This window comes from Oryctolagus cuniculus, chromosome 14 (genome assembly GCF_051225735.1).
Source record: "Oryctolagus cuniculus isolate XC-2025 breed Fujian yellow rabbit chromosome 14, ASM5122573v1, whole genome shotgun sequence".
Lineage (NCBI taxonomy): Eukaryota > Metazoa > Chordata > Mammalia > Lagomorpha > Leporidae > Oryctolagus > Oryctolagus cuniculus.
Genome location: NC_142880.1, coordinates 17638114 through 17650219, shown reverse-complemented (window position 1 = coordinate 17650219; position 12106 = coordinate 17638114). Strand labels below are relative to the sequence as shown.

The 12106-nt window shown below is 43.4% G+C and overlaps 1 protein-coding gene across 19 annotated transcripts in view; it reads left to right on the top strand.

The window, feature by feature from the left end:
• Positions 1-12106, top strand: part of MCTP1 (multiple C2 and transmembrane domain containing 1) — a 767919-nt gene that overhangs the window by 416841 nt on the left and 338972 nt on the right. The window lies entirely within an intron of this gene.

The window sequence follows — 12106 nt, the reverse complement described above, 5'->3', positions numbered from 1 at the left end:
CATAACATCAAGTTTAAGTTCTTTTCGATAGTTAGATTATCCTTGATTATTTACTTACTGTTTCTTTGTTTCAGAGGCAGAGAGGCAAGCAGAGGGAGAGAGAGAGGCAGGAATAGATAAACAGAGCTCTTGTCTATTGGTTCACTCCCCAAATACCCACAGTGGCTGGGGCAGGGCTGGAGCTGGAGCCAGAGCCAGAGCCTGAGCCAGGAGCTGGGAACGCAATCCAGGTCTCCCACGTGGGTAGCAGGAACCCAATTTTTTGAGCCATCACCACTTCCTCCCAGAGTCTGCATTAGTGAGAAGCTGGAGTTAAGAGCCAGAGCCATGGACGGTTCTCTGATGTGGGCATCTTAACTAGTAGGCAAAATGCACATTCCTAGGCTATGCTTTTCAGAGTATAAAGCAGGGGAGCCGGCACTATAGTGTATTAGGTAAAGCCGCCACCTGCAGTGCCAGCATCCCACATGGGCTCTTGTTCGAGTCCCAGGTGCTCCACTTCTGATCCAGCTCTCTGCTGTGGCCTGAGAAAGCAGTAGAAGCTGGCCCATGTCTTGGAGCCCCTGCACTCATGTGGGAGACCAAAAAGAAGCTCCTGGCTCCTGGCTCCGGATTGGTGTAGCTCCAGCCTTTGCGGCCAACTGGGGAGTGAACTAGAAGATGAAAGACCTGTCTGTCTGTCTCTCTCTAACTCTGCCTTTTGTAACTCTGCCTCTCAAATAAATAAATAAATCTTAAAAAAAAAAAGTACAAAACAGGCTCTAAATTCATTTTTGCCATAGGATGCTAATCGTTTCACATATCATAAAAACTGTCAGGCAAGTGCAATTTTTAATCCCCATTTTTAAGAGTGATAACATTAAGAGTTATGGACTTAAAGGAAAAGAAACATTTTCTAGAGCCTTCTTGGTCTCCTTTTGAAGGCAAGAAAGAAATATGGAAGTATTATAGATCCACCTCCTCTCTACTGATGAGGAATTGAAGATCAAAGAGGGTGAGCTACTGGCCTGAGGAACAAAGTTAGTTTGATGGAGAAGTTGGAAGCAAAACTCAAGTCGTGTGACTTGTGCTAATGTGTGGCCCAGATTCATGACTTTAGCTGAATGTGTTTTCTTTCTCAGAGATCCTGGGAGCTGAAAAGTTTTCATCGGCAGTCCTGGAGAATTATTTTGATTAAACATAATTAATGTACAGTGTTATCCACTGTATACATCACCTCAGTTCTGTCATCTGGGAAATGGGGGAAGGAAGGGAACAATGAGGAGGGTTGGATTAATTTATCTAATGTTATCATTAATATGCCTTCTATGACGTTTGTCGTTCTACTCATTAAGCATAATTTTTTCCCTATGAAACACTAGGCTATTTGTACAGTGGAGTTAGCTGTAGAGAAACTTTTTACACATGAACTTTCAATTTTAGAATAGCTTTAGATTTACAGAACATCTGTGAAGATAGGCAATTTCCATACACACCACACCTAATGTCCCCTGTCATTAATATCTGAGGTTAGGATGGTACAGTGGTCACAATAGATGAGCCCATATCGATACAGTAACTAAAGTCCATCATTTTGTGTGGATCTCTGGTTTCTATACAGTCCTGTTTCTGCCCCAGGATCTCATCGGAGTCACCACCTGTCATCTGGATTTCACGTCTCCCTTGGCAAAGCTGCGAGAGTGTTTTAGAGTTTCCAAGCTTCTGATGACCTTGAAAGTGTCGGGCGCTACTACTCAGGCATTTTAGCGGGTTTCATTCGATTTGGGCTTGTCAGGTGTTTTTCTCACGGTTAGCCAGGGGGATGGGTTTGGGAGAGGGGGGTGGCAGAAATAGAAACTAGTTTCTTCACACCTTATCAAGAGTACAGCTGTGGACATGAGCTTTCAGTGTTGCTGTTGACCTTGAACGGGGCTTGAGCTGGTATCTCTGAGGTTCCTCCAGTCACTCTCCCTGCTGTCCATCCTATGCGCCCTGGAAGGCAATCACAACACTGAAGCCACACCTGTGTGTGAGTGTGGGAAGGGGGTTCTGTTCCACGTCCCCAGGAGGAGGATCTAGCGCAGTTGCTTGGAGATCTGCACTGTAGTTTTATCTATTCTTCCCCATTCACGTGTTTTAGTGATTGTCTTTCATTCAAATCCCAGGTTTCTTTCAGTATAGAATCCTGGAGATGTACTTTATATTTGGAGTGATCAGCCAATACTGTATTATTTATTTTGTGGTTTGAAAACTTTCTAATGTTTTCTTCCAGGGATTGCAAAGGCAGTATATAATGTAATAAAAAAAAATCGTAGTCTTCCTGGAGTGCTGCTTCGTGCCAGACTTCATGGGCAGTTCCACGCTTGTGCTTTGGGTTGTACCTGTGAGGAATAACTTGCTATTTGCACAGCTGAGTGATTGAGATTCTGCCCCAACCATGCTGCACACCTGTGGCCATGAGATTGTAAAGGGATAACAGACCTGGGCTTCCTTTTAAACTCGGCTGTCAATGTGCACGGCACTTGATTGGCTTTGTCTACGTGAAAGCACTTGATGTACCAAAGCAAGTTTGTACAACTGTTCCATAGTGTCTTAACAGAGTCATCACAGAGTAGAAACGGCACAGAATGGTGCTATTTTAAGTTCTTTAAGTTACTGGAACAATTCATGATGCATGGCTCCTGAAAATGTGAAAATTTCCAGAAAGTAGGAAGACAGCAAAGTTACCCTTGATCTCATCACCCATATAATAACGCATGTTAGTGTGTGGTTGGATTTTCACCCAGTCTTTTGAATTTCTTTGTTTGTTTTTAAAAGATTCGTTTTATTTATTTGAAAGGCAGAGCAGCAGAGGGATGGAGTGATGAGTGGAGGGGGTGGTATCTTCCACTTGCTGATTTACTTCGCAAATGGCTGCAACGGCCAGGGCTGGGCTCTGTCTGGACCTTCACATAGATGACGGGCCCTTAGGCTGTATTCTGGTGTGAGGGCCAAAGACTGAGTGGAGCTGTCTGATCCAAGGCCAGGGGATGTAGGAGATGATGAGGGCCACACAGAAGTCTGAGAACCAGGGTTTCCACTCTTCGGCCCTGGGGGCTCTCACTCTCCTGCTTAGCTGCTCCTGGGACTCTTGTTGGTTACCTTCTTTGTCTTAATGTCTGTTGCAAAGGCACGTTCCACCCTCCACTCTGTGTGTCTGTCTTTCCTTTTTCTTTAAAATTTATTTTTAAACAGATTCAATATAGATACAATTCTAAGATTACAATGGTATTCTCTCCCTTCTCCCTCCCTCCCTCCCTTTCCTTCCTGTCTCCCTTCCTTTTTTTCTTTTTGGTTATTGTTGTTTTTAAGATTACATTTTTTAATGTACATTACAGTAAACGACTTAAGGTTTCATCAAGTAAAAAGTTTAACAAGTGAAAAGCGAAAAGGATCCCAGGGTGCTGGGAATATAGGCAAGGGCTATAAACAATAATGGGATCCTGCTAGCCCTGAATTCCGGTAGTTCCAGCATGTTTCCTGGTTGGGATTTTACATGGACCTCACGGCCTCTCCAGTTTCTCCATTAGGACTTTACTGCCTGATAACTTTTTCTCATCCCTGAACTTCGTCCCAGTCACACTCGCCTTATAACATCCTTTTCTAAATCTTAGCTACGCCTCGCCAGCCAGGTCATGGTCTGCCCTACTTCCGTTTCCCAGCTGTTGTCTCACCAGCTAAGACTGGTGGGCAGGGGAGCTAGAGTTCCTTGAATCAAGCTTTGCTTTCCCTGCCGCATGGGTTAGTCAGGCGCTGTGACTGACTTGCATAGTGGGGTACGCCCATTCATTGCCATGGATTTTCTCCATTCTGTGTGAGGTTTCAGGCCTCACAGTCATGGGCAGTGACCTTCAACTGAGCAGTGTTCCCATGGCAAACAGATCCTCAAGGTTCTATGAACTCAAAAATCTCATTGCCTTTGAGTGCTATGGATTAAGAGTAAATTTTAAAAATCTGATCTCCAGTTGATGGAGATTTCATTGTGCAAATATGTTCAGTGTCATAGAATGCAGGAGAGGTAGCAAAGTGGAAACTGGTAATGACTAAATAGACATTTTCTCAATGATACCTCTTGATTTCCTTACCAATGTGATAAATTTGAAAATTTTAAATTTTTTAACCTCCCCATTTGAGAGAAAATACCAGTATTTGTCTTATTTCATTTAACAAAATTATATCCAAGTTAAAAAACCATAATAAAAATAAAAATATGTGGTCCAAAATACAAAATACTCAAATTGTGTTGTATCTTTAATTTATTAAAAAGTTTTGTTTTGATTATGAGTATGCACTGTTTTATTCATTTTTACATCATTTAGTAATAATTTTTAAAAACATGTTAATGTCATGATTATATTTTTATTTTAAAATCTTTGATTCTTAATTGACAAAATTATACATATTTCTGGAGTAAAATGTGGTATTTGGATACATGTAGACATTGTGTAGTGATGAAGTAAGGATAATCTAGTGCCCCCTAAGTTTATCATTTTTTTGTGATTTCTGAGTGTTAAATCTTTGCTCTCTGAAAAAACCCAAGTATAAATAAAAATTTTATGAAAAATGAAAAAATCTTCAGAGTTTTTTTTAAAAGATATATTTATTTATTTGAAAGGCAGAGGTATGGAGGCAGAGGGAGAGGGAGAGAGAGAGAGAGAGAGAGGTCTTTAATCTGCTAGTTTACTCCCCCAGATGGCCACAATGGCTGGAGCTGGGCAATCTGAAGCCAGGAGCCAGGAGCTTCTTCCTGGCCTCCCATGCAGGTGCAGGGGCCCAAACACTTGGGCCATCTTCTACTGCTTTCCCAGGCCATAGCAGAGAGCTGGATCAGAAGTGGAACAGCTGGGACTTGTACTAGCACCCATATGGTTTCCCAGCACTGTAGGCAGTGGGTTTCTCTGCTACAACACAGCACTGGTCCCTCATAGAATTGTTAATGGATGAAATTAGACCTGTCATGAGTATCATCTGAAAATCAAAAACGTATGGAACAATGTAGCCAATGGTAACCTACAAGGCATGGCAATTCTAGGATGACCCAAGGAAATCCCCAAGAATAGAGACCTACCCCTTCCTTCCTGTGCAGCACTACAGTACCCCTGCTTTCTGTTGGTAATGAGAACAGCCACCTTGGTTCACAGAGTAGCCCCATTTCTGCCTGTAATGGAAACCCCAGAAAGGCCAGATGACACTCGCTTCTTCCAATACATCTGCATTTTTCTGTCTTCTGGTGGAAGCTTTCTTCATTTAGCATAAAGATCTCCCATATAGCAAAGTCCAGAGTCACACCGACCCTCATATTGATGCCACACGCTGCTTCGTGACCTAAATAAGAAGAGTCTGAAAAATCCTCTGGGTGTAAGTCTTCCCAAAGACATGCCTTTATGCATGGCAGATGCGGGAGTCTTGGCTGCATGTTGAAATCGCCTGAACGGCTATAGAAAAACAATCCTGAGGTCTGAGTCCCACCACAGAGTTCCTGGAGACCAGAAGAGCAGCCAGGGTGGAGAGTCTCTAGTTTCTACTCGTAGAATTAAAGAGGGAAGAGTGGGGAGGAGAAAATTCAGGATCCCCATGCATGCTCCCTACTCTAGTTGAAGCAAACCAGGATGACTTCTGCAAAAAGGTGGCTTGTTAGCATAGAGGATGTACCTGCTGTGGTCTGCTTCCCACTCTTCAGCACTTTCTTGGTACTTTCCCGTAAGTAACCTGCTATGGCTGTGAATTTAACATAGCTTAATAATCTACAACTTGAAACTTTACATCTACTTTCTGGCTTCATCAGTCCCCAGATTTTAATTGAGCATTCTCTAAGAAAATGCTTAACCGTCAAAATGATGCTTAGAGCTCTGAATTTAAAATTTTGAACTCATCATTTATTTTTCTTAAACCTTTAGGTCTGTTTGAAACATTCAACTCCCTCCTCCTACCCCATTGCCTGCATCCCTCATAACATTCTGGCCCAGGGGTCTGCCAAAGCCTTGACTTTAAGTAAGGCTCATTATTCCCCTGTGATTAAGTGGCTATTTCACATTGCATGTTTTCTTATAATCCATCCTCTACCACAGATCAAGTCATCAACCTAGATGAGCACTTCTGGGATCACCTGTTGTATGCAGCCACTTCTGTGAGCCATTACTTTGACGGGGGTTCTAAGTTGCAGAACACAGAATCCATTCTAAATCATTTAAGTAGATAGGCAGGATCAGAGAACTAGAGGTGGATACTAAAGAAGTACCAGTGTTTGGGGAAAATACCAACCGCATCACGCCTTTGCTTCTGCTTCCTGGCGTGTGACACTGCTTACACACCAGAAGTGTGTCTGGTGGGACTGAACCCCAGAGTTCCCCATAGCTTCCCTGAAAGAACCCCCATCAAGGATCAGAGACTCATAAGGCTCACTTCTACCTCCAGGTACCACATAACTGCATCTCCTTGGTATACCTGCAGCCACATGGCACAATGCTAGCTACAAGGCAAACTGGAGGAGGTAGTTTTTAGCTTTGTAGCTTACCACATAGAAAGCAGAAGCAGTGTGCATTATTCGTGGAGTGAACCAATCTATCTTTTCTACAGTGGGTTTGAGAGTGCCTGAGGTCATGTGCTACACTGGAATAGGAAGTAAGGGTTGTGGACAGCTTACACATGAAGAGTTCTCTGAATGCCCAGTGGTCCTCCCCACCCAGGTCCTCGTTGCCTTGGAATTCTCCATTATACAGTCATTTCTTTGCTCGCTCTTCTTTCTCTAAATGATCTCTGAAAATGCAGAAGCCTCTAGGAAGAGTTTAAAAGTTATTAATAATATCTTAGTTTCATTTATTTAACAATATACAATGAGCACCTGTTTCTTGCCAGGAACTCTTGGTGTCAAGGGTATGTCCAGGATGCACCCAGTGGAGACGAGGCATGACTTCTGCCCTCACAGAGCTTACAGGTTAGCAGGAAGATGGACATTGAAAGTAATGCACAGGTCATTAACTCCCTATAACTGTGGAAAGCTTTGTGAAATGACTATTTCCCTCGTTTCAAAAGCAAAGCACCGAGCACTGGTGTTGTGATGCAACAGGTTAAGCCACTGCTAGGGATGCCCATATCCCATACCTGAGTGCTGGTTTGGGTCCCGGTTGCTCTGCTTCCGACCCAGCTCCCTGCTAATGTGCCTGAGAAGCAGCAGATAATGGAAGATTGGATGTGTCTTTCAAGATATTTAAAATGACAAATAGCGTTGTTTTAGAGCTATATGTGTGTCTAACTCTTTTAAGGCATTGTATCTTTCCCAGTACATGTTTTTCATTTTTTTAAAGAGTTATTTTATTTATTTATTTGAAAGAGTTAGAGAGGTGGGAGGGGTGTCTTCCATCTGCTGGTTCACTCCCCAAATGGCTGCCATGGCTGGAGCTGAGCTGACCTGAAGCCAGGAGCCAGGAGCTTCTTCTGGGTCTCCCCCGTAGGTGCAGGGGCCCAAGGACTTGGACCATCTTCTACTGCTTTCCCAGGCACATTAGCGGGAAACTGGATCAGAAGAACAGCCAGGACTTGAACCAGTGCCCATGTGGGATGATAGTGCTGCAGGAGGCTGGCTGTGCTATCTGACATAGCAACTAATAAAATACACTTACGTTCCTATTTCACGTAGTATATTTAAAACACTTAGCAGATGACTTTAAAGATAATGGATAAAGTTAATATTCCAAAATATTTTTAACTATGAGAATAATTTTGTATTCTTATGATGTGGTAAAGTGTGATAAGCAAGATAAGAAAAGATAAGCAAGATAAGAAAAGCAGAAGTCCTAAAAGGGAAAAAAGAAACTATTTTAACTGCCTCATAGTTTCTCAGTAACCACATGCATTGTGTACAAAGATCAAAGAGAGGATAAGCCCTTAGCCTAGGGACTCAGACACCAGTTAAGATGTCCAAGTCCACTTGGAATGCCTGGGTTCCATCCTTGGCTCCAGCTCCTTGTTAATGCAGACCCTTGGAGGCAGCAGGTGGCTCCAGAAATTTGCTTCTCATCACTCATGTGGGAGATGAAGCTCCTAGCTTCAACCCAACCCAGTCCTGGCCATTGCAGGCCTTTGGGGACTAATCCAGTGGGTGTGAACTAACTCTCTCTCTCCTTCTCTCTCCTCTTCCCTGTCCCGTCTCCCCTCTCACCTCTCCCCAGCTTCTAAAATAAATAAATAAAAATTTCAGAAGATCAAAGATGGAAACTATATACTGGGAAGAAATATTTGCACTATATAAGGGGAGAAATCATTCCTGTGAGAAATTTGTAGCAGCGGGAAATGAAATAGGTATTTCAATAAATATAAGCCCAGTGAAATGAGCTCTTAACTAAGTATTAAATTCTGAAATAGGAGATGTGAAAAATCTTAGTATGGTTTAAATTGTGGGAATTTCATAACCTGCACATACAGTCTAAAAGACACGTTAAGATCGAAAAGCTGATAGTCTGTAAATTATACATTTGTTTTTAAAGATTTTTATTTTATTTATTTGAAAGAGATACAGAGAGAGGTAGAGACAGAAAGGTCTTCCATCCACTGGTTCACTCCCCAGTTGGCCGCAGTGGCCATAGTTGCACCAATCCGGAGCCAGGATCCAGGAGCTTCTTCCAGGTCTCCCAGGCAGGTGCAGGGGCCCTTGGGCCATCTTCTACTGCTTTCCCAGGCCATAGCAGAGAGCTGGATTGTAAGTGGAGCATCCGGGACTAGAACCAGCACCTATATGGGATGCAGATGCTTCAGGCCAGGGATTTAACCCTCTGTGCCATAGCGCCGGCCCCATTGTAAATTATACATTTTTTTTTTTTTTTGACAGAGTGGACAGAGAGAGAGAAAGAGAGAAAGGTCTTCCTTTTGCCGTTGGTTCACCCTCCAATGGCCACAGTGGCTGGTGCGCTGCAGCCGGCGCATCGCGCTGATCCGATGGCAGGAGCCAGGTACTTATCCTGGTCTCCCATGGGGTGCAGGACCCAAGGACCTGGGCCATCCTCCACTGCACTCCCGGGCCACAGCAGAGAGCTGGACTGGAAGAGGCGCAACCAGGACAGAATCCGGCGCCCCGACCGGGACTAGAACCCGGTGTGCCAGCGCCGTGGGCGGAGGATTAGCCTAGTGAGCCACGGCGCCAGCGTAATTTATACATTCTAAAGTGAAGCTGAAGAGAATGAGGACCATGAAAACCCACATGTGTGAGCCTTCCAATTTTCCTGCCTTTAAGGGGCCCATCAAGACCCTTACAAGGAGACGTGGGATGTGTGGACAATGCCTCCTTTCCTGCACTCTGCTTTTATGTTTTCGAAAGTAGTAAACCTCTCTAGGCTTGATATTTATTTATAGGTTAATTTATTTGGAAGCAAATGTATATGAAAGAACCTAATGACAGTGCTGGGACTCACTTACACTTTAGTAAATGTATGCTGGACCTGAATTTGCATGTTGCTTAGTAATGAGACCCAAGTGAAAACTCTGGGAAACTTGTTTGGATGACCTTGGTTGGCTGCCTGTATTTCCACGTTGCTGTCTCCTGCACAACCATTGAACGGTGTCCTTCTCTTGTTCTGTAACCTGGCTTCAACACGCCTTACAGTTCTGGAAGAACATACTGATGGAAGATAACATTTAAAACTAGCAAATTCCGAGCTGACGAAGGTGGGCGGGAAATGGTCACTCTTGCACACTTTAGGTAGGAGTGTGAAGTATTTAAACTTCTTTGGAAAAGTCCATTCTCTAAGAGAAATAAAAGCACCTGTCCTCTTAGTGGCAAACACTGAAACCAATGCAAACGTTTATCAGTAGGAAAATACTTGAATACATTATGGTATTACCACTCCAGGGAAAATCATTTGCCTTAAAAAAGGGGAGGAGGGGTTTTTATCAGGGGAAAAGGACAGGTGTTGGACGAAGGAAGAAACTTTTATTGCAAGATGAGGAAGTGCCAGCAATTCAATACACAACATGGTGCCTGTGGTTAACACTGGATTGTGTGGATTGTGTACTTACAGTATGCATAAATGTTTTTTTAAAAGCTTATTTGGGGCTGCGGATGGAGCAGTGCTGTGGCGTAGTAGGCTATACCTCTACCTGCAGCACTGACATCCTGTAGGAGCTCCAGTTTGTGTCCTGGCTGCTCCTCTTCTGATGCAACTCCCTGCTAATGCGCCTGGGAAAGCAGCAGAAGATGGCCCAAGTCCTTGGTCCCCTGCACCCATGTAGGAGACCCGGATGAGGCTCCTGTCTGGATTCAGATAGGTCCAGGTCCAGCTCCAGTCATTGTAGCCATTTAGGGAGTGAACCAGCGGACTGAAGATCTTTCTCTCTCTGTCTCTCCTACTCTCTTTAATATAAATAAATATATCTTCTTTTTAAAAAGCTCATACAGGATAAATAGCTGAGAGAGAGATGAAACTAACATAATTGTAATAACCATTTCACAAAATGCGTGTGTATCAAATCATCACACCATAAATCATTCCATTGCATTTGTCAATTGCATCTCAGTAGAGCTGGAAATTGTAAAAAGGAGAGAGGGATTTCTGTATGTATTACTTAGAACACTGCCCATGTTTCTCATAAATAAACTGTTAATAATAAACAGCATACAGTACTCGCTTTGTTGAAAGCAAAAACTACAACCCAACTATAGAACACAGTGCAAACCCATGTATGTTTGTACACAAGCATGACAGGATGTGCCCCAAATTGTTTGTTAGCCACAGCACACAGGACATCTGGATCAGCAAGGAAAGAGTGAGACAATCGTTTTGTTTCTTACTTATCTGTGGTTTGAAGGCCTGAACCAAATCGGTGGTAAGAGGAATTAACAGACGAGCAGGAGAAGTGCTGTAGAAATGGAGTGGGGGATTTAACTGCGATTTGGATGTGAGTGGGAGGCAAAGAAGTCAATGCCGACTCAGAGGTCCACAGCCTGAACCGCTAGGGGCAGTGCTTCCGTTTATAGAATCCAGGATATCACGAGGAGGGGAAGTCGATACTTTTTATTGTTGCCAGCGGAGAGGTGACCAGCTCAGGGTATCAATCCCAGCTGTGCCGCTGCTTGTTTTTGGGCATAATTGTTCCTGCAGGAAAACTTCTTGTCTCGGCCTTCAAACCTCAAGAACTTCTGCTTTAGTTAAAGGGTGGATTCCTGGTGTGTGATTTGTATCCGGAAGGTGTGTGTTCAATGTTGCTGGCTAGTGGCATTTCATGTAAATTATACAACTACCAAGAGCTGAAAAGTTTTATTATTTTACCGGATCTCTGTATTCCCAAACAAAAGAATTTTCTTTCTGAATCAGAAAATATAAGAACGTAAATAATCTCAACTATGTAAAAGAAAAGTAAGCTTTCCTATTGTGTACAAAATCGCAGTCTATAAAATATGACCTGTATGATGTTTTCCGTGTGTTTCTTTGGTGTTGCCTTTTGCATGGCCTTTGTAACTCAGTGCTTAGTAAATTAGTAAGAGTGTATTGTTGGCCGGAGCTGTGGCTCACTAGGCTAATCCTCCACTTTCAGCGCCGGCACATCAGGTTCTATTCCCGGTCGGGGCGCCAGATTCTGTCCCGGCTGCGCCTCTTCCAGGCCAGCTCTCTGCTGTGGCCCGGGAGGGCAGTGGAGGATGGCCCAAGTGCTTGGGCCCTGCACCCGCATGGGAGACCAGGAGAAGCACCTGGCTCCTGCCTTCGGATCAGCGTGGTGCGCCGGCTGCAGCGGCCATTGGAGGGTGAAACAATGATAAAGGAAGACCTTTCTCTCTCACTGTCCACTCTGCCTGAAAAAAAAAAAAAAAAGGATGTATTGTTGCTAAAAATATCCCACAGAGGGAGTCTTGCAAAGATCTTTTAGATTTAGAAATAGCATGTGTACATTTTATTCATTAGAAGGCATCAGGAGCAATTTAGCACCATTGAGAATTTATTTCTTACAAATGCTGTCAGAATGCTGGGTGAATTTATTCCTGTATAATTATATCGTGTTTTACATTAGGCTGGAAGCAGAAATGTGAAATCCTTCAATATGAGATTTTTTGCATAGACAAACAAGTCAACAGTCATCTGAATAAATCATTTTCATTTTCGTT